Below are 26,720 nucleotides of genomic sequence, written 5' to 3' on the forward strand. Positions count from 1 at the left end.
CCCATAACAGCTTCCTCACTTTCTTTCATGACTTTTGCCACTGTCATAACTCAAGCCCTTCTCTTTTCTTTCCTTTAAAGACCTCAATTACCCATATGTTAGGTCACTTGGCATTGTCCCACAATTCACTACATATTTTTTTTTCCTTCTGTTCAACTTCAGTCATCTTTTTTCTACAGTGTCTAATCTTCCATTAATGCATTAATGTTCTCCAATGTATTCTTCATTGACATTGTAGTTTCCATCTCAAGAAATTTGATTTGGGTGCTTTTTTTTTTTTCAGTAGCTCTAACTAAGTTTTAAAAATATATATAATACAGTTACAATGCTTGTTTTAAAGTTCTTATCTACTAATCTAACATCTGTGTCAGTTCTGGATTGGTTTCAGTTGGTTGCTATTCTTTTCATTATGGTTGATTCATCGAAATAGAGATTATATCCTCCCAGATGAAGGTCAGCCACAGAGAACTGAAGTGATATGTTGGATTGATGGAGTATTCAAGAGTAATATTCCATGAAATACATGTGAGGAGTTCTATGTGATCTTGGAGTGGTTTTGGAAGACTTTTTGGTTGAGGAAAGACTAGCTGGCTCCTCCCTTAAAGTTCAAAGTGCTTATTTTCCCCGATGGCAGGACACATATCATTTGAATAATAATGAAAAGCAGAAGAATTTATGTTCCTCACTTTTCTGTTGAATTTTTAGCACAATAACAGCTTGAGGAAAGATGTAGAATGATGTTCATTTCAAACAATAAAACATTGAAAAGTTAATTTCTAACTAAACTAAAACCCAATTGTTTGCATAAAATTGGTTGGAATATAATGATTCCTTGGCAAGTGAGAATAGGGGAAGACTTTGCTGAAGAAGTGTTTATCATTTGTCTTTTGTTTGCACATTTATTTCCTCTCTGATAGAATGCATCAAGGATATAATTCTCTTTTTGGTGCTTGCTTTGATGTTAACCCTACAAACAGAAAGGATAACGTATGTTTCTGTATAAACAGGTCAAAGATGGCCTAGAAATTAGTTCACATTATGCTGTCACTGATATCATATTACAAGATTCTTACAATAGCTAAGGTGTCAGCACTGATGTGGACTCACTATGCCCATTTTATAATTGGTGGATGTAAAGTTTAGAAAGGTTAAGAGCTTGCAATCATAAGATAAATCTATGAAGGATTTATAAACAAGCCCAGAATTTCCAGTTTCAAATCCAGTATTCTGCCCTCTGCCTCAGCCATTTTTTTAAGTTTGCATGTTAGAGACAGTAGGACTTCTACTGTTTTAGATAACATCAATGTTATCTAAATTGTATCTAACATTGTACCAATGTTATCTAAATTGTACCATAATTGTACTCTTGATTGTGTTTAAGATACAAAGAAACTTTAGTCTACATTCATTTTTTTAAACTAAAAGCTTCAGTTTGAATATTAATTTTATTTAAATAATGTTCCCAGAAATTTTAGAGAGAAAATTAAAATGACTTTATGTGCAGAATACAATCTCCATTTGCTTTGACAACTCTTAGTTCACGTATGCAAAATATGTCTACCTTTTTGTATATAAAATTAAGATGCAATGCCAGGATATCATTGACTGCTTAATTAAAGCAATTAGGATTGTAGTGAATCATGGCACAACTTACCTTAAGAGGTGTGAGCAGACTACGCACAGGCTATGATACAGTAAATAGTTTACTGAGTTCAAAATACTCCCCACATAATAAAACATAACGCATATTTGAGTGCTAAAGCTTCATTCATTCTTAACATTGTAGACACATTTAGAAAAAAAAGAAAAACCTTAGAGGTTACCTGCTTTTCAAGACTTGACTTGGTGCACATCATGTAGAAGGACTTCCATATGCTGACTTATTACTCAAAACAATGAAGTCCCCAATAGAAAACATTTCTTTGCTTGGAGTGTCCTTAATGTACCTCTTTTAGGAATCTTTGGTGGTGGTAGGTAGCTGGCTGAGGGTTCAGGGAGATAGACTCTGCCTGTGTCTCTATCTTTCTATTAGAGAGCTCTTGTCTCTCTCACCTTATCTGAGAAGGGATTAGAAGACTGGTTGCATTGCGTTAGCATGGACTTTGAAATGACAATCTCGGAATCAAATTCCAGTCTCAGCATTCATTTCCCGGTAAATTAGGGCAGGGTGCTTAATTTTTCTGAGAGGCAGTTTCAGCAGTGATACAGTTATATCTGCCTCATAGACAGGAGTAGATTCAGATTTTATGGGACCTAGAGCAATACTTTGGGAGTGCTCTTTAAGGAAAAGGATACAAAATAGGAATGATTGTGAATATTTATTTAGAATGAACAAAGAAATCACAATAGAATAGAAATTTGAAGAAGCTGACAAATTCATCATACATAAAAAAAAAAATTCAACGCTTTGTAATTAACTGCCAGACATATCATTTATTGTACTTTTTCTTTGGCTTTGGCTAAATATTCTCTGATTATTTCTTTATAACACTTTAAAATTATTATTTTCTTTAGAGAGAATGGCATTCAATATTTCCACTAGCATGGTTGATTATTTTTAAATTAATAATGACAATTTAGAAAAGGTTCTTTCAGTTTCACAAATATGTATTGATTATGTCATGTGGATTTTAAAAATTATTTTGAAACTTGGGCAACTTCCATTGAGTTTCTTTTGTATATGAGATAGTTCAGATATACTTTCTGTAGTATTGCTATAGGTTTGTGTCCTAGAAACATAGGAATTTTATTAAATTTTATCTTACATAATTCTCATTTTTAAATGCATGATGTTTTTGTAGTCATATATATTACCGAGTATATGCCTGGCAGAGAGAAATTTTCCTCTGATTTAGGCGCTGATGAGAACTAAATACTCTTCTTACAATTTTATACTTCTTATGACTAAAAGAATATTCCAATAACAAAATCTTTTTTTTAATATTTATTTATTTGGTTCTTCTGGATCTTAGTTGCTGCACGTGGGCCCCTTAGTTGTGACATATGAACTATTAGTTGCAGTATGCATGTGGGATCTAGTTCCCTGGCCAGAGATCAAACCTGGGCCCCCTGCATTGCGAGCGCAGAGTCTTAGCCACTGCGCCACCAGGTAAGTCCCAAGTCTTTTGAGCTCTGTCCTTTTCATACCTCTATTAGTTACATATTTCTTTTGTTGCATATCTTGGGACACATTTATATCCCATCGTGATCTGTGGCTGTAAAAGTTTGTGACGTGATGATGGGTGACTCTCAGCACAGGGACCTTAGGGTACCCACCATTCCTATACAGTGGATTCAAAATGCCTTGACGGTACATGAAAGGGGCTTCATCTACTAAATACAAAGTTTATGTTTCCCCAACTCAACTTCTGCTACCAGCTAGCAAAGATGCCCATGGCTGCTTCAGTGTTCCCTGACACAAAAGGAGAGGTGTGACAGAGGGAAAGTTGTTGCTTGAAGAGATTATCAGTCTTAACTAACTGTTAAAATATTTTAATTGTATAAATTTAACATAATTATAGGGCCATATGAAACGGCTAGGGTCTCACCTTTGTGTCTTTGTGAGTAAATGGCTCTGAAGTTTAAGATTCATTAGGTATGTGGCAAATCTTCTGGTTTAATGTTTACTGAATGTGTAAATTTAAGAGCGTATTCAACTGTATGTATTTTGGTATTATCCCCACAAAAGCTACTGACATATAGTGCAATAAAGGAATACCACCTATTTTTCTATTTCAAATTCAGAAATTCTTATGCTAATTAGAAGCAAGATTCTAGATACAATATTAATAAGATTCTTCTTGGTCTTCATCATCAATAATTGACCAAATATTTCCAGCTTAATTTTTTAAGTCAGAGAGTAACATTTTATTAAAATACAACCATATACATTTTAATTATAAACCTCAGATTAACAATTGATTAAAATATACAAACATCTTTGTAAAATTAAGTATTTTCCAATTTTTTCTGAAATTTCTTTTGACAATTTTATCATAAAAAATAAAAATCTGTGATCATTTTACATCATCTAAAGAAAATAATTTAATAAACCTATTAGGGCATTATTGAAGTTATTATCCTGTAATAACTCCTTAATAATGAAAAATTCTCTTGAAAAGAATCTATTGTTATTATCATTTTTAGAGGTCTAGCTCTAGTCAACTGAAAAAGATACACAACCTAAAAGTTGAGAATTGTTTTATTTGGCAGACAGAACTGAGGACTTAAGCCAGGAAGATAGTTTCTCAGTTCTTAGGGATGCTCTGAAGAGATAAGGAAGGAGACAGGATATATAGGAGTTTTTGCAACAAAACCAGGCAGTCTGAACAAGACACCAAAAGATTACTGTTAATTAAAGAAAAACAGACATCTCAAGTTAATGAATTTAGTGCTTTTCTATGTATGGGAACATGCAAGAGTCTGGGCTCTTTAAAATCATTCCTTTGATATGCACCTCAGCTATCTAGGGCCAGTATCCTGTTCTTTTCCATCCTGAATCCCCTTAGGGTACACAGTCTGGGGCTGCTGCAGTGGCTGATGGCTAATGGCTTGATGGCTGCAACAACCTTTGTTTACTGATATGGTGGGTGACTTTCTTTGTAGACAATCCCGCGCATGATGATTTTGCATGAATTCCAGAAATTCTCTAACATTTTTATCAGCTTCCTGAAATTCTGTATGTTAGAATTTGCCATTTCACTTGATAATCAACTTGAATTCCATTTCCATTATATTTTGTAATATCTAATATATAGAAAAGTTAGACTAGTCAAACAGACAGGGATACACATTATTGTAAAATAGGGACAGCTGATTTGGGGAAGAGTGTATCAGTCTGCTTGGATCACCATGACAAAATACCAGACTGGGTAGCTTAAACAACAGAAAATATTTTGTCACAGTTTTGAAAGCCAGAAGTCTAAGGTCAAGGTGCAAGCAGAGTTGGCTTCTGGTGAGACCTCTCTTCCTGACTTGTAGATGGACACCTTCACATTGTGTCCTTACATGGCCTTTTCTCTGTGAATGCATAGAGAGAAAGAGAGAGATCGTTGGTGTCTCTTCCTCTTCTTATAAGCACACCAGCCCTAAAGTGTTAGGTCTCTAGATTTATGACTTCATTTAACCTTAATCTTCTTTAAATATTCTGTCCCCAAATACAGTCACGTTGGGGGTTTAGGGGTTCAACATATGAATTTTTAGGGAACACAATTAAATCCATAACCAGGATTAATATAATGAATTCTCAGTTTATTAAAAATATGTTCATATTAATGTTATTTTGCTCTAAACTCTGCATAATGAATATTTAGATAATAAATATCCACTGTACTGTAATTTTTCTTTCAACATGTTACATATTAACTCTTTTCTTGTCTGCATGTGTTCTAAAGAGAAGTCCAATGTAATTCTTATCTTTGTTCCTTTATAACCATAATTCTTTTTCTCTTCTTTCGAGATTTTTCTCTTTGTTTAGTTTTTTTGCAATTTGATTATGATACACCTAGGTGTATGTTTTTTGGTATTTATCCTGCTTGATGTTCTCTGAGCTTTCTTGACCTGTAGTTTGGTGTCTGTTACTAATTTTGGAAAGCTCTCTGTCATTATTTCAAACAGTTCATCTGCACCTTCCCTCTTTGTTCTCTTAGTATTTCTATAATATGTATGTTTTACTTTTGAAATTGTCTTACAGTTCTTGCATGTTCTATTCTTTATTATTTTCATTCTTTCTCTCTTTTCATTTTAGAACTCAAAGTTTCTATTGACATATTTTCAAGCTCACTAATCTTTTTTCAGCTGCATTCAATCTACTACTGGACCCATCAAAGGCATTTTTCATTTCTGTTGAAGTTTTTTTTTCTAGCATTTATTTTTATTCTTTCCATCTCTCTGCTTATAATACCCATCTCTTCTTTCATGGTGTTTACTTTTTCCATTAGAATTCTTCACATATTAATCATAGTTATTTTAAATTCCTTATCTGATAATTTCAAAAGCTGTGTCTTTTCTCAGTCTGGTTCTGATTCTTGTCTCTTTAGATTGTGTTTTTCTTGCCTTTTGGCATGCTTTGTAATTTATTATTGAAAACTGGGTAATAGCAAATGAGGTAAATAGGCTTTTAGTGTGAGGTTTCATATTAATCTGGCTGGGCATTGGACTGTGCTTAATGATTACTATAGCTGTAGGTGCCAGAGGCTTCAAATTTAAGTGTCCTTGTTCTTGTCTTGCCTGTAGTCTTTGGACTTCCCCATCAGTTGCTCCTCAGTTAGAATCTGTGTCTTGCAGTTATTTTTTTTTGGCTGTAAGCCACTTATTACACAGGAGTCCTTTTGGTGTGGTGGTAAGGTTTGAAGGATGGCAACAATTCTATAATCCTATGATTGCATCTCAGTCTTTTAGGGGGTAGGTCTGTGCACTTAGGCTGTATCCTTCATAGGGATTTCTTAGTTCCCCTTCTGGTAGAGTAGGCCTTTGTAATGGAAAACACTATGGGCATATTTTAATGGTTACCTTTGCCCTGCCCCTGCCAGTGTCATTAGGGACTATTTCTTGGCTGTTCATCTTGAAAACCTGGTGAAATCCCTGGATATAAAAGCCAGGAAAATGTGGGAGCCCCTCACAAGCCCCAGGGGTTTCTCACTCTCAAGTCAATGCACATTAGCCTCCAGCAATTCATTAAGAGAATTTCCACTTAAATATTCCTACCAGTTTATGACTCCAGGGCCTTCTCCAATAAACAGATCTCAGCTGTGACTCTGGATTTGCTTGTCTCCAGATTTCACGGCAGCGGTCTGCCCTATGACCTCAATCATCTGATGAATCCAGGAAAAGTCATGGGTTTTCAGTGACTTTTTTCCCCTCATTTTCTTACTAAAGATAGGAGTAATGACTTCTAAGCCCTTTACATAAATGTTGGAGCTGAAACCAGAACTTGTATTGAAATTTTGCTTCTCAAAAAGTTATGCCAACTTATAAATTATAGTGTATTAATTTGTAATAATAATAATGAATATCACTTGAGAACTTAGTTTGCATGAGGCATTGTGCTAAGCACTTATATGCCCTCTTTGATAGAAAAAATGCAAAGTGGTTGAATATACGTAGTTTGGAGCTAGGCTGCCTGGGTTGCTGAATCCAGGCTTTATCACTACTATGGGACCTTGGGGAAGTTACTTTTCTGTACCTCAATTTTATCTGTTCATGAGGATAATAATAAGACCCACCTCATAGAGTTTCTCTGAGGATTTAATGAGGTAACACATGAGCAGTGCCTTGTACATTGTGAGCGCTATGTGCTTGCTATTATTACCTCATGCAATCACGTGATAATCCTCTGAAATGAATATTCTTTTGACAGAGAGGAACAAAGCCACAGATGGTTTAAATTACTTGACTAAGTGCTCTTCAGTAGCCAGTCCAGATTCCTAAACTATACCTATGACTTAGAGATAATATAGAAGAAAAATCCCCCATCCTAATTTTCATAATTGGCCACACGATTTTTATAACAATATAATGCTCCTAGCCTACAGAAATGTGTTAATGCTATTTAGAAATTAATTTTTTATGTATGTGTAATCCAAATATTGTAGATTAGTTATATGAATCTCAGAGCCCAGCCTTATCTGCACAAGTTTTGATCAGTAAAAACAGTCTTTGTTGTAAAAAATATGAATCTGAAAGTGTTCCGATTGGGGCTCCTGCAGTGTCCCAATACTTTATCTCATCTGGTTAAATATTTGGTTTTTACAAGACCACTTATCAAATATTGAAATGATGGATAGCAAGATCATGCAGGGCTTATTGAGGGCCAGGCAATCTCAAGTCCTTCCATGTGTTCCTATTCAGTTCCCCAGGGAACCAAAATATTTATTGTTTTCATCTGATTCATCTCTTTTACTTTGGAACTTTCCTTCCCATTGTTTTATTCTATTTGGGTACCTGTGCTTCAAATCAAGCAAGTGTGTTTTTTTAAAACCTCAGCTTGTACTGGCACACTGGGAGTACCAGACAATCACCAACATGATGAACGGGTTGTACGAATAATCAGTATTTACAGCATATGAAACTTCCAGCTTTCATATGCCTTTGTCATTATTGGCACAAGATGCCTCTCCACAAAGTTTTGTGCTTGCTGGTAGATTTTAGAGGTTGTTCTGCTTTCCCAAATCTAACAGAAAACTGCAAAGTATGGTTTTCATTCTCAGGCAAACCATAAAACCCACGGTAAAAAAGAACAAAACTGCCAAACTCTTCTGAGAGGGATTCCCACTTGGTGAATCTTTAAAAGCTCATAAATCCAGCAGTATATTTATTGCCTTTGATGCAGTTCTCTTCCAGGGGACTCCCCACCTTCCTCATTCTCTTAAGTTCTGTATTACCCTTCTTAGATATACTGCACCCCAGTAGAATTTCCCTGAACTTTGGTAAAATCCCCACCTACTAATAGGTCTTTCATTCCAACAGATATTCAGACCTCCTTCCCAAGCATTCGATTCCTTAGAATTTGGCCCCTGAATCCATTACTGTTTCAATATGTCTCATAATAACTTGAAGGAAACACAGTACTTAAAGTTTTTGACTTCCTGCTTTTTTTTCTTTCCAGAAAGCATTACTCACATTCAAAAGAGGAAAAAAAAAACCTAGTTTAAGTAAAAATGAGATACTGTGCTATGTGTCTGTGGGGGCGTGGGAGAGGGGTGCACATGCTTTCAAGTGTGTATGTACCAAATAGGATATTTTGACTGAGAAGAGGGATGAGGCTTTTATTTTCTTAGTGTGTTAAGTTAGGTGCCATCTTTCTCCCAGTAAATAAGTTTAAACCAGGAATTTTTTTAAAGCCAATGTGTCCCAAAAGGTAGCACATTATCCCTGTATATGCATTCAAATTCAATTAATTTGTATAGTGAAACTTGGAACTCCCCCAGCAAATAAAAGGTCTTAAATACTTATCTAGTTAAGGTCAAAACATGTAAAAAGAAATAAAAACGTTTGCTATGGACAAAGGGGGGTGGGCACTGTGGGTGGAGTTGATGGAGATCTCATTGAAGATAAGACTGAACCCAGAATGTTATAAAGGAAGGGGAAATCCTGGGAGTGATGTGGATTCAGAAATAGGACTTTTTTTTTAAACTGAAGTATAATTAACTTATAACATTATATTAGTTTCAGCTGTACAACATAGTGATTCAATATTTTTGTGCACTACAAAATGATCACCATGATAAGTCTGGTTACCATATGTCACATACAAAGTTATTACAATTATTGACAATATTTTCTATGCTGTACATTAGATCCCCATGACTTATTTATTTCATAACTGGAAGTTTGTACCTCTTAATCCCCTTTACCTACTTTTCCTATCTCCTCACACCCTTCCACTCTGCCAACCACTAGTTTTTTCTCTGTATCAATGGATCTGTTTCTGTTTGGTTATGTTTCTTCATTTCTTTGGTTTTTTATATTCCACATTAAAGTGAAATAATATGGTATGTGTCTTTATCTATCTTATTTCACTTAACAAATACCCTCTAGGTCTATCCATGTTATCGTAGATGACAAGATTTCATTTATTTTTACGGTTGAGTATTATTCCATTGTAAATATATATATATATATATATATATATATATATATATATATATATATATATATATATACTTGGCTGTTGTAAATAATGCTTCACTGAATACTGGGGTGCCTATAGCAAAGATAAACAAATGAGACTACATCAAGCTAAAAAGCTTTCGCACAGCAAAGGAAACCATCAACAAAAAGAAAAGACAACCTACTGGGAGAAGATATTTGCAAACAATATACCAGCATACCTCATTTTATTGCTCTTCACAGATACTGCGTTTTTTTACAAATTGAAGCTTTGTGGCAATCCTGTGTGAAATAAGTCTATTGGCTTGATTTTTCCAAAAGTATTTGCTTACCTGTCTCTCTGTTACATCTTGGTAATTCTTACAATATTTCCAACTTTTTCATTATTGTCATAGTTGTTTTGGTGATCTGTAATCAGTCACCTTTGATGTTACTACTATGACTTGCTGAAGGTTCTAACGATGGTTGGCATCTTTTAGCAATAAAATCTTTTTAAAATTAAGGTATGTACCTTTTTTTAGACATAATGCTATTGCATGCTTAATAGACTACTGTATAGTATAAATACAACTTTTATATGCACTGGGAAACTAAAACATTCATGTGACTCACTTAACTGCTATATTTGCTTTATCGCAGTGGTCTGGAACCCAACCCTTAATATTTCTGAGGTATACCTGATAAGGAGCTTATATCCAAAATATATGAAGAATTCATACAGTCCAGAATCAAAATAAACCAAACAACCTGCTGAAAAATGAGCAGTCATCCTGAATAGATATTTTTCCAAAGAAGATACACAAATGAGTAACAGGTACTTGAAAAAGTGCTCAAAATCACTCATCATCAGGGAAATACAAATCAAAACTACAATGAGATATCACCTAACACCAGTTGGAATAGTTGTTATCAAAAAGACAAGAAGCGACAAGGATTGGTAAGGGTGTGGAGAAAAGGGAAACCTTATATGCTGTCAGTGGGAATGTCAGTTGGTACAACCACTATGGAAAACAGTATGAGAAGCTCCTCAAAAAATTAAAAATAGAACTACCATACAATCTAGCAATTCCACCTCTGGATGTTCATCTGAAGAAAACAAAAACTCTAATTTGAAAAGATATATACATCCCAGTGTTCATTGCAGCATTATGACTTAAGCACCAAAGTTTTTTTTTGTTGTTGTTACTATAAAAAAGACTGCAGCTGGTTCTAGAACCCATGCTGAGCTGGTTACCAAGAGTGTGTGTGTGTGCATGTGTGTGTGTAAATTAAAAGAATAGTCAGTTACACAGTGGGGCCTTTTTATAATCTCAGCTGATGGTGATGATGGCTGCAAATATTCCTCAGTATTTAATGATATTTGTTTTGAGTTATCTATTCATTGTTATTGAATTTGTCGAGTACTTGAAAGCTCCATTATTATTTTTTTCAAATTATGTGAAGATGGGTATTTCAGAAAAATATACATTGTGGGATAATCAACCAGGAGAGAAGCCTGGAGTCATTGAAAATTGAGGTTTTAATGAAGGGGTAATATTAGTTTTATTCCTGAGGTTATGAAGCCAATTCAAACCAGTTGTACCCTGGAAATGTCTGAAACTATAATCAAAAAAGCCATGACAAGAAAAAATAAGTTGAGTATTATAGATGTCACATTTATCTTTGCTCTTGCTGACTTCTAGCAACTTAGAAAATCCATTAGATGTGTTTTCTTATATAAGTTCACTGACACCACTGTCATATAAGCAGTGACAACTGGACAATTCATTCTTTCCTCATTAGTGTCTGAAAGTAATTCCTTTTCCTAGATGAGATTATAATTCACAGAAAAGCATATCAATCATCTACTGTCTTAGACAGTATTGTCAAGGTATCAGTTTTCACATCAACCAGACTTGAATTTTAATTAATGTACTAGTTCAGCAACATTGGATATGTTTTTCAACCTTTCTGATATGCCTGTTTTTTTGTCTATATACAAAGAATATAGTGGGATAAAAACTTTTAGAATGCAAAGGTCATGAATATTGAGCAATGAGCAAATTGTGATGCAATGAGTGGTGTTTGCTGCTATTTAACCTACATGCCTCTCTCTCCTTGTCAACATCATTCCCAAGGGTATTGTCTTGGCTACATATTAGTTCCACATTATAGGTTGTTGGAATTTTATACATTGAAATAGGGCACCAGGAAGATTTGTTTGTTTATTTATGAAAAGAGGTAAATCTTTTCATTCTAGAGTTTTTCTAACATTCTGTAATAGTACTATTAGCATTAACTCCACAAAAAATTGTCTTAACTTATACATCATTTAAGTCCTACTTAATTTTCTGCTGTATTATTTAGAAGATGTTGAACCTGGCTTTATTGAATGTCAGTTCAATGTAAGCTGGCGAGAACTGCCAAGTCATCCGATGTTAGGGGGCATATAATGCAAATTTAACATAAAGCATACAATTTGTATAGGTAACTAGATTTAAAAAATAGAATCAGCTGTGATGTTTCATATCATAGTCAGCATATGAAACAGTGAATTAGCTGATGAATTACTTTGAGCTATCATATTTAATGAGAATTATTTTTCATAAAGTTTGTAGCTGTGGGGAAAATTAATAAGGTTTTGAATAATGACTTCTTTTACATTTGGTAGTATTATTTTACTAACTGAGCCTTTTTTTCTTTGCTCACTGATGTTGATTTCTTAGATGTAGAAACTTAAGTGATACATACATTTTTTGTACAAGATACTGATATTTATTTACTCCACTAGTACTTATTAAATATTAGCTTAGTACATAGCAAACCTACTAGATATTGGTTGATGATATAGAAAGATATTAAGACAAGTTGTATATTAATTAGCTATATGAAAGTGACAGTGAACATGGAAGTGGCCAATTTTGGACTGAGGATGGGCTGAGGAATTTATGAATTTTAAACTTGCAAAATCATATAGTGGAATCATGACATATGGACTTAATTAGATTTAGCTACATATATTAAAAATACTGAGGCATAAATGAGACTGTTCATTTTTGTTATACCTAAAACATTGTTGATCAGGGCTGCTATGGTAGACCCTAATATCATCAGGGAACAAGGCTTTTTTCTTCTGTTCTTTGATCATAAATTATTCATAGCTTCATTTATCAAAATTATTGTATCAGAAGGGAACCAAATCAAAGCCCACAGGCCAGATCCACTCTGCGAAATTCTGTATATAATGTTGTGTTGGAGCACAGCCACCCCCATTTATTATGTGTTGTCTAAGGCTGCTTTCATGATACAAATGGCAGGATTGCATAGTTGTGACAGAGACTATAGTCCTACAAAGCCAAATGTTTGCTATGTGGCGCTTTATAAAAAATAGTTTGCTGATTCATGATCTAAGACAGTGCTATCTATTAGAAAGAGTAGAATGTGAGTCACATATATAGTTTAAATTTTCTAGAAGCCACATTAAAAAAGTAAAAATGAACAAGCAAAATTCATTTTAATAATGTAATTCTTAAATCCTTTATATCAAAAAATATCATTTAACTGTGTAATACATTTAGAAAATAATAATACATTTTACTTTTTTTTTTCTAAATCTTTGATATTTAGAGTATATTTCAGTTTGACCTGCTCATACTTCAAGTACTCAAGTAACCAGAACATTCATGCAATGCTGGTGGAATGTACATGGTACAAGTACTTAGGAAAGACTTTGAATATTTCATTAAAGGTTATACATACACCTTCCATACTACCCAACAATCTCACGCCTAAATATTTACCAAAAGGAAATGAAGGCATATATTTACATAAATATTTGTATACAAAATTTATAGCATCTCTATTTGCCAAAAAATGGATACAACAAATGTCTGTCAGTAGATGAAATGATAAATAAATTGTGGTATGGCCATAATTGAAGTACTGTATTACTGAAGAATAAAAAGGAATAAACTATCAATATATACTAAAGATGGATAAAACTCAAAGTAATTTTATTGATTGAAAGAAATCAGATCCCCCCAAATCCATCCTATATGATTGTGTACAATTTTATAAAATTCAAATATATTGACAGAAAACAGAAAGAAGATCAGCACTTACCTTGGGATGAGGGTATGAGGAAAGACAGAAATTATTTTATGAAGAGTCATGAGAAAGAAGTTAAGAGTTAAGTTAAGTAATATATCCATATTATTATGGATATATTACTTGCCTTGATCGTGATGATGCCTTCAGGAATGTGTGTGTGTGTGTGTGTGTGTGTGTGTGTGTGTGTGTGTTAAACATTATGTTGTCCAATAAAACTGTTGAAAAAATATACAATATATTTCACCTCACAATTCTAAATGAAATGCATTTAAATGTAAAAGTGATATAAGTTAATGCCAGACATCCAAATGTATGTATTCATGGACCAGCTGAAAAAATTGGTTCTTGTTGTTGTCGTCATTGTTCTTGTGTTTTTACAAATCATAGAAAATAGCTAGCTGGCTATTTAGATGCTATGGTCTGAATTGTGTTGCCCCCAAATTCATTTGATGAAGTGCTAACTCCCAAGGTGACTCTATCAGGAGATGGGAGTCTTTAGGAAGTATTTGAGGTTAAATGAATCCATAAGGATGAGGCTTTAATCCAATAGGACTGTGATCTTATAAAAAGAAAAGAAATATTTATTTCACTTTCTTGTTTTCTCTCTTTCTCTTCAACATATGAAGATATTGTGAGAAGGTGGCCATTGGCAAGCCGGGAAAAGAGCTCTCACCAGAACCCAACCATGCTGACACTCTGATCTCCAATTTGCAGCCTTCAGAACTGTGAGAAAATTATATTTCTGTTGTTTAAGCAACATAGTCTATGGTATTTTGTTATGACAATCCAAGCTTATTAAACAGAAACATCTAAGTGTAGAGACCATGGTCTCTACAAGCCTGCAAATTAAGTTTTAAGTTTTATAATGATTGTCAAATTTGAGTTAATATCTTCAACAGAAAAGAATATTTAAAATTTAATTTGAGCACAATTTTATATCAAAGAGATTAATCATCAACTGTCTTATTAATTTAACATAGATAAGTATATATTACCTGAAACTTATTAATCATTAAATATTTATATAATTTATTAAAATATGGTTTTGAGCATCTGGTGAAGCATGCACGGTTGACTCACTCAGTTATTAAGGATTTCAGATACGCTTCTTCCTTCTCACTTCGATACAGAAGACAGAAAATCTATATACTTGCTTTCCTAGCCTCTCTTGAACTTATGAGTTTCTTGGAAGCAGTTCTGTCCAATTCAACATGACAGTTTGAGGAAGTTTCTGAAAAGTGTTTGGCTTTATCTGATAAAAAGAAAAGAAAAAGTTTGTCTCCAGATCTCCCAGTTCATTTGGCTTTGAATGCAAATACAGTGTTTACTGCCAGTAAGGCTATTTTGAAATAATGAAGGAAATGATATATCATCGCAGATATACCAGTCCTAGTTTTGGGCAACTGAATGAACTTCAGTGCACACTTGCCTCTATGCATCTTGTTATATATAAAAAAAATCAAATATTTAAGCCATTGAAAGCTAAGTATTCTATTTAATGCAGCCAACCATTCTTAATCAATAAGCCCAGTGCATATTAAAAATATTACTTGGCACCACAATTACAGAAATGGAAAGTGTTGATTCAGAGTCTCCTGAGGATGATAAGCAAGTAAAGAAATGCTTGGAGAGAGTTTCTTCTGTAAGATGAAGGCATGGTGCTAAGGCATCAATCAGAAGACCATTATTCAGTGAGAGAAGGGTAGGGAAGGCTTCCTGGATATGGAAGCTTGGAAGGAAGAGTATCATTTAGACAGATAAAAAATGGAAGGGCATTCTAGCCTCAAGAAAGAACTGTCCATCTACATTGTTTAATTCTTCTTTCAAAATGTACCTTTTAAGCCACCCTCTTCTTTCTATTCCTGCCTTATCCAGCCTAGTTCAGATCACAGCCTGACCTACTTGATTATCCTGTTTTCCTCCCTTCTGTACTCACCCCCACCCCAAATCCATTTCTTACTAGCAGCTAGAGATATGTCTTTAAGAGAAAAGAGATCATGTTACTCCACTACTTTAAATCTTGCAGTAGACACTATCTCCCTTAAAGTAAAATGTTTGTAAGTTATTCTATACAATAAATGTCTAAAATGTATGAAGGCAAGTTAGAAGAATAAAGCAAATTGGGCAACGAAGTAATATCAGACTCTTAGAATTAAACCTGAATTATCTGAAGTGACAAATACATCAACTATAATACACAAACAAAACACATCTTTTAATGCTTTTTACACAACTAACATCTTGACTGTAAGACTTATTCATTTTGGGGGGGAAATGTTTCCAATGAAAAGAGAGTGGGTAGAAAAAGAAAACATTGCTGAACCAGTTGCCCTGAATGGCATTAAGCTCTCAGTGTGTACAGTGTGTGAAAATGAATCTGACATACTTTATTACAAAATCAGTGAAATAGCTTCATGCAGGTTAGCAGGAAAACCTGGCTTGTATGCCGACATTGCTGAAAGCATTTATATGAAGGAAAAGCCAAGTACTCCCTGGTGTAATACACACCATGATCTATTGTTGGAACGAGTCTGAGCTGTAAGCCTTTGGGAACATAGGGAACAAAATCTTTTACCCATGACTTTATGCAGATGCTTTGTTTTTGCAAAACCTTTTTCACTTTTGTCTCTAGAAGGGTACTGAGATTTTCACACAGTGCAAAATGACTAAAACAATATATCACAGAGGAATGTGTATAGTATTTAGATGGGTCAAATAGGTTGGTTCAGGACAGGGATGACTCTCACAATACTGTATTGGCTTAACTTGAATTCAGGGGTCGGGGGTCAAGAATCAAATTACAAAGTCATGTTCTTTGTTTTCTGATTGATGGAACTGTGACAGATGGGGCTGGGAAGTGGAACAGGGACAGAACAGTTTTGAGAAAATTATGAGACTTTGAAGTTATTAGCTGGAGACCTTAGTATGGCAGGTCATACATTACCAGAGAAAGTTCCCAGACTCCTTTAATTTTATGTTACCAAGAATGTGCTGTAGTTATAATGTGTATTGCTGTGTATTTCTTCATCTCACTTTAAGAGCAATTTTGTGCTGGGTACAATGCTATGTCCTAGGGTTTTCTTGATGCATATCACTCAGTCCTTCTTTCCTTAGAAACTTCTTGGTGCAGTTTGTGAAAGGAGACATTTGAACAATGAATAACAAGTGCTCATCACTCAGTAGTTCAGGTTGTGCTGCATTTGGCTGAAGAAAGGATCATTAATTGTTTTCCTTAAGGAAATTAAAGGGGGCTCCATGGAGGTGGTACATGTAAGACAAACAAATATTGTGATAAAAGTTTGAAATAATTTTATCTTCATGTGCAGCAAATGGGAAGTTAGTAAGAGAATGTGAAGAGAAATAATATTGCTGTTTGTAGGCTTTTGGTGTACTATCTTTTCTTCATATTAAATAACATTTCATTTATATAGAGTTTTATTTGTTGAATTACCTCATCTTCCAAAGCTTACATGCCACATGGTCAGTCCTGATATCTTCTCATTTTTACATTCATTTCTCATTTGCAATTAACATATGATTTAAACATCATGCATGCATAATCAAATGTCTTACATTAGTTCAGTAGCAAAAAGCAACTTTAAGAAATTAACATGTAGTCTACTATGTCTCCTTTGTATTTAGCTTACATATTTATATGTTTAGCATAAATATTTATATATTTCACAATATAGCACTCTCTGAATTCATATCTACTGTTCCTGCTCTCACACTGCTTACTAGACGACTTGCATTTTGTTATTGGTCTGTTTTTCCTTTCCGCTGCTTAAAACACTTGAACAAATTAGTTATTTGCATGTAGTGCTTTTGTATGAATAAATCAAGGAAGAAAAACTAAACCTATACTTTGTAGAAATGAAATCATTACAGTGGGCCCTGTATTACTTCTGAGTCTAGTTAGATGTATTCAGTCATGGCACTGCCTGACACCTCTTTCTACTGTCACAGAGTAAGGTCTGTGACTGACGATGTGTAACTCATGAAGAAAGGTGGCAGAATTGATGGGAATGGAAATTTAGAATGGCCAAATTTTGATTCAGGCTCCTAGAATTAGGCAGCCATGCTGATCAGTTCCCAATATTACTGACGAGGTTACAAACATGGCCAAATGTGGTTAAATTCATAAGACATAAATTTAATGAAACTACAGTCCTGCAGTCACCAGTGAGCATTTGTTTCCCACAGGACACAGAAAATAAGCAATCTTTCAGACCCAATCTTTCAAGTACAGAGATGGGAGGAAATCAGTTGTGTGTTGCAATTCAAAATGAATAAAGAGACTATATTTTAAAGTGAAATAAAGTGGCTTCAGCCATGGTCACTTGTGTCAAATTCAATCTTTTAACTGCAAATTTGATTGGTATGATGTTTTGGGATAGAGTTGCAGATGGGGTGACGAGGTCTTCAGAGTCATTATAGAACTGAGAGAATTGAGACAAGCTTCTTCTTGTAAGACATGGAAATCACAAACCTTATTTTTAGGTTGGTGAGGTTAAAATGAGAAAAAAATATATGAACAATCTGAAGCATAGTAGAGTGCTAAATAAAAGGCAGTTTCCTCTCTTTCACTCAAGATTCCTTAGCAGTAATTGGGAACAAGTTATTCTTAGGAACTATGGAGCAATTCACTAACTTTTGCCTGTTTAAATAATAGAAAGGAAATCCACGATAAGTAATTGGGGGAGAACTATATGATAGAATTTCCATCAGTCAAAGTAATTTTGCACTGATGATAACCAAAATGGAGTCTGTGGTTTATACAGTGAAAGGTAAGAAATCATCTGTTTTAAAGTCTCTAAGTAGGTAAAAAGATGAGAGTGAAAGTTCTGGTCCAGATAGTGATGATTGTTGGTGTAAAAATGTGCATTTTCATAAGTGAAGAAATGGAGATATTCTGAGGGCAGAAAGAAAGCCTCTAGTAGAGTTAGATGAAATTAGAGAAATTGTTAAGGACCAAAGGAACTTTCATAAAGGATTTGCATCAGACATGATAATTGACAGTGAAACACCTTCTGCAAATCATCTAAACACTCAAGAAGATTAACAGGATAAAAAAGTTCCCAGAGTTTCAATGGCGGAGAAGCAGAAGGTTTAGTTCAATGTAATTCAAAAAGCATGTATTAAATATTTATCAAATGGCAAATACTGTACCAAGCATGAAATAGTCATAAGACATTTTAGTCCCTGAATATAGAAGCTCATATTTTAGTAAAGAGGAGAGCAAGTTGGCAAATATTTCTTATGCCATCTTATTTTAAGTTTGTTAAGTGAAACCCTCGACTTTAAGCTCCATGGGGCTAGAGATTTTTGATGTTTTAATTTTGTGTTGGTTGTTTCATCTTGACTGATAAATCTGCAATACCTCAATTTATACCTCACTTTATATAACTGGTACATATTAGGTATTAAATAAACTTTGTTGAATAACTGAATAATCAAATTAAAAAGGAAACATTCTGTTTAAATGGAAATAATTTTGATTTCCTATGGAAAACCTCTCCAAACTTCACACCATCAACCCTGTTAGTAAAGATAGGCACACAAACATCCCCATCATAGGTATATGAATCTTTGTATGCAGGTACTGCTATGCTGATCTGTTAAGAACATAGAGAATAGAGGATTAAAAAAATAAAGATGAAGATAAGATAAAAATAAATAGGAATAGAAGTTTTAATATTTTTCTTCCCATTCACTTATAAAATTTGTGTGTGTGTCCCCTGAGGTGCATGAAATCAGTTTGTTTTATTTTGTTTTGAAGGAACAAATATGGGAGTAAAAATGTTATCTGACATGTATATAACCCAGTGTAAATTTAGGGCGATCTAAATTTGGATCCTTGAGTGAGTTAATTCCTGATCTGTTGGTAAAGAAAAATCCTTTCTGAAGATAATATAAAAAAGTTTCCTGGCAAAATATATTCAATTGTCTAACCTTTAAATGTACTTAAACAGTTCTCTCTCTTACTACAAATTTCTCAGAGCCCAATTAAGTAACTACTATGAAGACAATACAGGAAATGAAAAAATGCATTTCAAAATTAGTGGAACTTTATTAGCTAACATAAAATGATTCTTGATTAGGTTTCAACTTTTATTGAAGTTTTCTGTAGAAAAAAAAAAATCTGGTTAACTTGTTTCATGATTCTTTCCAATGTGATGTGATTGATGGAACGTGGCCAACATAACCCAGGCAAATTGAAACGAGTTACATGAACGTAGATAAAAGTTGCCGAAAAGTATGTAGTTGCTACACACCAATTAACAGTTCTGTGATAAAGGTCAGGAAACCCTGCCCTTTGAAGTCCCCTAAAAGAAAGCTACTGCTTATACTACCACTTGATGGCTTGAAGATCCTCTATGAAAAGCTCTCCTTACTAATTTATTGGCATTGTTTGATCCCACTGGTCTCTGTCATCTGTTATGGAGATCCTGTTTACCTTTAATTATGTGTACTGGTTATCATAATACATTTAGGAATGGTTTTCATCAAGGTCTAAAAGTGGGTTGGCTGAAGTGATAATAGAACTTGGAAGTCGATGTTGAATTCTTCCTAAAAGAGGGCACTCAAAATGTCCAGGGACAAGTAACAGGAAGCCAGCCCAGCATATTGCAAGTGTTCCCTGCATGAGTCCGATATATCAATTTCCTGGGTCTACCATCACTCTCAGGCCTGGCTGAAATTTATTCCAAGGCATTATGATACTGCTACACATTAGTAAATTTGGTCTTGGGCATCTGTGGCGATAGAACAGGTGGAATGTCCCATATGGATCAAAAGACCCAAAGATGGCTATCCATAGGATCCTGTTTTACTTCTGACAGTGGTATTGTCTTAAGCCACACATGGTAGCTCTAGTACTGGCAAGATTCCACCACCTTTATCATGAATAATAACCTTAGGAGAATAGTATCATTACAACAGTTTCATAAAAGTCCCATTACTGAGGTTTATAAGCTCAAGTTAAGTCATATGTACAGCTTCCAGCAACCACTGTGGCCAAGGAGATACAATGTTCCAGTTAGAAAGATACTCTTTCTAAAACCAAATGTGTAGAAGTTGTTAAATATACCCAAACCAGACGTGCTATTTGATTCAGGGAGGGCTATTCCCAATTGCAATATCATTGTTATCTGAAGTCAAAATAGATGATGGGTAATTAAAATTATCTCTATAAAGTAAAATCCTAGGACATTTCTCTCTTTGGCACCCACTTTCATTATAATAACACTCTTCCTGGGGAAGATATCTTGACATAGGCTGCTCTGTGCCAAGGTGAACCTTTTCTTATGGAAGAGTCTTTCTAAATGTTCCCTTACAAAATTTGTCATGTTTCTAACAACTATCTTAAAACACACCTGTTTTACAAATGCAGTGACTGTTTCATTTTATAGAGTTAGCATTTTCATCATTTTATAAAGTCTAATGCTTGATATACTTAAGAAACTGAGTTGAGACTCTACCATTAGGCATAAAACTTATGAACATCTAGTAGAAATTATTTTTTCCTACCTGAGTCATTTTTCCTCAAAGGCCATCCTTTTGAGCTCAGAATTAGCAAATCATTCATGTTTTATGGAAGTTTATGCTTCTGAAATTCAGAAATCACAGCAGTTAAAGATGAAAAGACTTTAAAAATGACCAGTACATCAAGCTTATGCCCTCCTGTGAAAGCAGGAGACAGAGAGTGAAAGAGAGAGACAGAGACTGTTACTGATCTTTATTCTAAGAAAATCTCTATACTATTAAACTTCTAATGTTGTGTTGAAATATAAATTTATTTCCAATTGCTGATAAAGACAAAGTTTTCAAACACTTTTAACTGAAAAATATTTGCATACTTACCATGGTGTTTTGATTTGATTTGATTTTGATCTTTTTTAAAATTGTAGTTAATTCGCAACATTGTGTTAGTTTCAGGAGTACAGCAGAGTGATTCAGTTATATAGATGTGTGTGTATGTGTGTATTTTTCAGATTCTTTTCCCTTATAGTTTATTACAAAATATTGATTATAGTTCCCTGTGCTATATAGCAGGTTCTGGTTATTTATCTATTTTATATATAGTAGAGTGTATCTCTTCATCCCAAACTCCTAACTTACCCCCCACTTTCCCCTTTGGTAACCGTAAGTTTGTTTTCAGTGTTTGTGCATCTATTTCTGTTTTGTAAATAAGTTCATTTGTATAGGTTTTTTTAGATTCCACATATAAGTGATATTATATGATATTTGTCTTTCTCTGGCTTACTTCACTTAGTATGATAATCTCTAGGTTCATCCATGTTGCTGCAAATGGCATTATTTCATTCTTTTTTATGGCTGAATAGTATTCCATTTATGGTGTTTTGATATGTATCTTTTTTCAACTTAGTTTATTTTAAAGGTGCCATCTGAATTACTCAGGAGCCTTTACTTAATAGCAGCAATTGAAAATACCTAATGGGATTTCAAGCAGTTTATTTAGGGAGGTAGTTAAGTTTATGACACATGTTTGGGAAAAAAACACTACTTTTCTATGTGTAGAGCACCTTGATTGTTTTTAGGTTATTGACAAAGTAGTTTAATAAAAGTCATTATTTCCCACTGGTGCTAAATACATTTAATAAAATATTATAATTCCATTTTATTTTTAATCTTTGTTTTCTCACCATAATGTGAAATTTTCTTATCTAACTTTAAAACTGAAGAAAGCAAAATCTAACACATGAGGATAGAAATAATGTGAAAATACAGAAATACATAAAAAAGGAGGTTATTATAATGTATCCAAATCATTTGAAAGGTTTCTCAAAATAGCATTGTAAATGGGAGCCCTGAACAAAATATCAATATTGTGGTATGTTGTATCTCAAAACATTCTCATCAAAAGTGATACAAATTGGGCTTCCCTGGTGGCGCAGTGGTTGAGAATCCGCCTGCCGATGCAGGGGATACGGGTTCGTGCCCCGGTCCAGGAAGATCCCACATGCTGCGGAGCGGCTGGGCCTGTGAGCCATGGCCGCTGAGCCTGTGCGTCCGGAGCCTGTGCTCCGCAACGGGAGAGGCCATAACAGTGAGAGGCCCGCGTACCACAAAAAAAAAAAAAAAAAAAAAAGTGATACAAATTTTTAAAAATAACTAATATTTATATTTAATCACCAAGTATTACTAAACCAGGTTTTTTCATTGCCAGACATGCAGCTAGCCAAACGCTGAGATGCTGAGATTTGCAGCAGAGAAAGGATTTATTCACAAGGCAGCCAAGCAAGGAGATGTGAGAACAAGTCTCAAATCTGCCTCCCTGAAGGACAGGGGCTTGGGATATTTATGGAATAAAGAAGCAGGGTACTTCTTAGGTGTGGGGAAAGGAGTTTGGAGGTAGGGAAAAGGTGAGGTAATCTGTGTTCTATGCAGGCTTATATGAGTTACATGCTTCTTCATGGGGTGTATGTTTTAAAATGGAGGCACTTAGCATGATCTGAGGGTGGAGTTTGGGGCCCTCTAATGTCAAAAGGTCATTCATCAGACAGACACTTGCACAGGTCCAGTTTTAGGGTCGGTGGTCCCAACCAGTCTTAGCCAGCTTGAGCTCAAACTAGACAGCTGACTCCAAGTTTCTAGAAAACACTTCAGGCAAACATCTGTTTAGGCTAGGTAAAGCTTGGAGTGTATGCAGTTTGCACCAGATAATAAAGGCGAGCTTGCTCAGTGAAGGTGGGCTGCAAGTGGAGTGGATTTTAGCAAGCTGCAAGACTAGCTCAAGAATTTTTTAGTCACCAGTTTCTGTTAGCCCTAAGGGGCATGGTTTCATAACAATCAAGAAGGGGTTAAAAAAGTACTTTAATGATTAACTCTAGAAGCTTTTTTGCTATCCTCAGTGTGGTCAGAAACGCCTTTTTCCACTTAGTCCTGACTACCTTATCACATCTGAGATTTTTCTAGGTTAACTGAATAATGAGAGAAAGCATTCAATAAAGAGAGAAAGCATTCCAATATTTTTTCAAATATGCTGATTTCCTACCTTGTTTAAAACTTTTTGATGGCTCCTATTTTGTTCAAATGTGCTTTTCAAAGTCATTAGATATTTTACTCAGTTTCCCCCTTTTTTCCTCCAGCCTAGTGTTTCAATCAACTGTGTAGCCATAGGGGGTTACTGAGGTTCTCAGAAATTACCCTACTCTGTTTAATTTGGCATCTTTGCAAAACTGTTCCATTTGACTTAAACAGCTTGGTTCAATTCTGCTCTTAATTTTCACAGACATAACTCCTGTTAACTTTTTGTATTCTTCTTAAACATCACCTTGTCTGGGAGCCTTAGCAGATGACACAATATTGTATTACTTTCTGCTTATATACCTTTCCAGAGTGCCCTGTATCATAGCACTTACCATATGCTATTAGTCTGACTATAATCTTGTATTCTTCCTTCTGCTATCTAATTGAGGACAGACCTGTGTCTCATTTATTCCCAGAATCTAAACGCTGCTTGACACATAGTATGGGCTCAATATATAGATGCTTTCATACATTTGTTGTGTTTCTAACACATTTGTGGGATAGGAGTGAATTATTTGAAGACAATGGCAGTTCTTCCAAAACATCTCAAATAAATTAAATTTTTTTCATCTATAATCATGTATTAAATTTGTTTTCAATTTCCAAATGCAAGTTATTTAAATCTTTAAATTCATTATGAGCTACATAAAAATATTCATTTTCCCAACAACTAGAGAAATATATAAAACACAACTTAAAAAATGTGAACCTCCCACTGGCTTTCTGGAATTCTTTCACTCCACATTCTAAATAATTTATTCAAAATAATGATTAGATTTCATCATAGTGTTTATTTGGAATGGATTGCATTATATATCTCAGCAAAAGTGCATATCTCAGCATCATGCAACTTTAAGTCATGTTTCACACAGAGTAGGGTGGATTTAAGGGATTATACTTAAGGAAAAGTTTAAAAAAACACAACTTTGCAAAACCTATTATCATTTTTCTCCTAAATTTCAAATTTTGGAATGTGACTCGTATACAAAAGTTGACATAAAAATTATAAAATAATAGTTTCCACTTCTCTAGTGTGACTAGCTCAGTACATCACTTGCACAGTATTTCATGTTATCCTGATGATGTCATGTGGATTTGGATACATTGACAATTATGTTTGTGATGGCTGTGCTCAATAACTTAGCTAATATGGTTGTGATGTAGCAGTATTTTTCTACCAAATATTCCTCATCCTGCCTGTTGTGTCATTTTCAGTAAGAGGATTCTATTATCCCCTTCCCTTTGATGACACTCTTGCCTACATGACTTATTTTGGCCAGTAAAATTGTGAGCCCGAGTGATGGGCATTATGTCTTTTCTGAGCAAAAGCTGTTTGAGTTAGTTACCTCACAGCTTGTCATGTTTATTTTACCTCTATACCAAGAGTAATAATGTCCCAGATAAGGGCTGCTACAGCACTATGAATTCTGGGAAGATGGCATGAAGCAGAGATGTAGTTGACCACTTGAGATCCCTCCTTCCTACTGGCTGCGTGAACTTTAACCCATTACTTAACCTCCTCTCTGAGCTTCAGTTTTCTTATTTGGAGTCATAAGTGTTGATACCTTGTCATATAATTTTTATGCATAATTAAATGAATATGGAGAAACTAGCTAAACCCCTGGAAGTGCATGTGTAAGCAATAAACGATGGAAATCTCTGTTCTTAATCTTTGAAATTCAGCTGGAAGAAAGTCACTCTGGGTTTTCCTTTAATGCTAATGCAAAAGTTTTTAGCATTTAAAAATCAGTATAAAATAATGTAAAAAAACCCCAAATATACATTGAACAAATATTAATATTTATTACTGATAAAAATAATCAAGTAAAATTAGTGTAATCTTATTGTAATAATAAGTAGCTGTTATTACTATGTAACATTTTTCTGTTCTATGTGTATCTAAACTAAATTATGAATTCACATTATTTCATCCCCAAATGCATTTCTAAAATTAAGGGCATCCCCAATACAATGCAGCTATCATAGCTAACAAATTAGCAATTCCTTAAATTCAGTTAATATTTCATTTCAGTTAATATTTCAGTTAATATTTCATTCCTTAAATTCAGTTAAAATTTCATTAAATTTTACTAATTGTTTACAAAATAGTTGTACATTTGGGTTTTTTTTTTCAGGACTAGGATTCAAACAAGGCCTTCATATTATATTTTCTTAGGCTTCTCGAGTCTATTTTTTCATGTCGTTTTGGAGAAATTGTTTTATATATAAAGAAAAGTAGAAACAAATAATACAATGAGCAACTATTTGTCTGGAATCTAGGTTCAATTGCTAGTATTTTGCTACATTTAATAAATCTATTTATCTATCAAATCATCTGCCTAACTATATTGCTAAACTATTTTAAAGTAAATTCCAGAGGTCCTAACAGTTAACCTTTAACAATTCATAACACATTAAAAAAAACTATATTCTGTACCATATTTTATACCACGAACACCTAAAATTAATATTCCTAATATCCAATACCCAGTATTTTAGTATTTCTAAGATGTTGTTACTTAGCTAGAATGAAAAGGCAGAGGAGTATATGCTGGAAAGTGAGGGATTAAAAGAAAAAGCTTGCATAAGTGTCTGCCTTCAGCCCTGCCTTTCACAGCACCCATATGCACATATTATCACAACCAAATGTGAGGCAAAACCCTTAAAAACAGCTTGGAAAGGAAATATATCACAAATGCACATTGTTCAGTGTATTAGACTATAATGAGAAGACAAATGGTACTCATCACTGTCAGGAAACCACTAAAAATATTGAAAGTCGATATTGAACTCTTCAGGGGAGAGTGAATAGTAGCAGTGAAAGAGGCACTGGTTCATTGGAGAGTGGAATAGTGATAGGAGAAACTTTAGTGACATGTATGGAAAGGGAAACATTTATATAAAACGTGTGCCCATGGCCTTAGGAAGTTTCTGGTTTTCTTTTCTGAGAATCTACTATGGAACACCAG

The 26,720-nt window shown here is 34.2% G+C and overlaps 1 long non-coding RNA gene across 5 annotated transcripts in view; it reads left to right on the top strand.

The window, feature by feature from the left end:
- Positions 1-26,720, top strand: part of LOC136794663 (uncharacterized) — a 1,213,806-nt gene that overhangs the window by 83,136 nt on the left and 1,103,950 nt on the right. For all 5 annotated transcript variants that reach the window (XR_010841734.1, XR_010841738.1, XR_010841735.1 and 2 more), the window contains exon 2: positions 14,325-14,423. This is a non-coding gene — a long non-coding RNA (uncharacterized lncRNA). The remainder of the gene's footprint in view (positions 1-14,324; positions 14,424-26,720) is intronic.

The sequence above is a fragment of the Kogia breviceps genome, chromosome 8 (genome assembly GCF_026419965.1).
Source record: "Kogia breviceps isolate mKogBre1 chromosome 8, mKogBre1 haplotype 1, whole genome shotgun sequence".
Lineage (NCBI taxonomy): Eukaryota > Metazoa > Chordata > Mammalia > Artiodactyla > Physeteridae > Kogia > Kogia breviceps.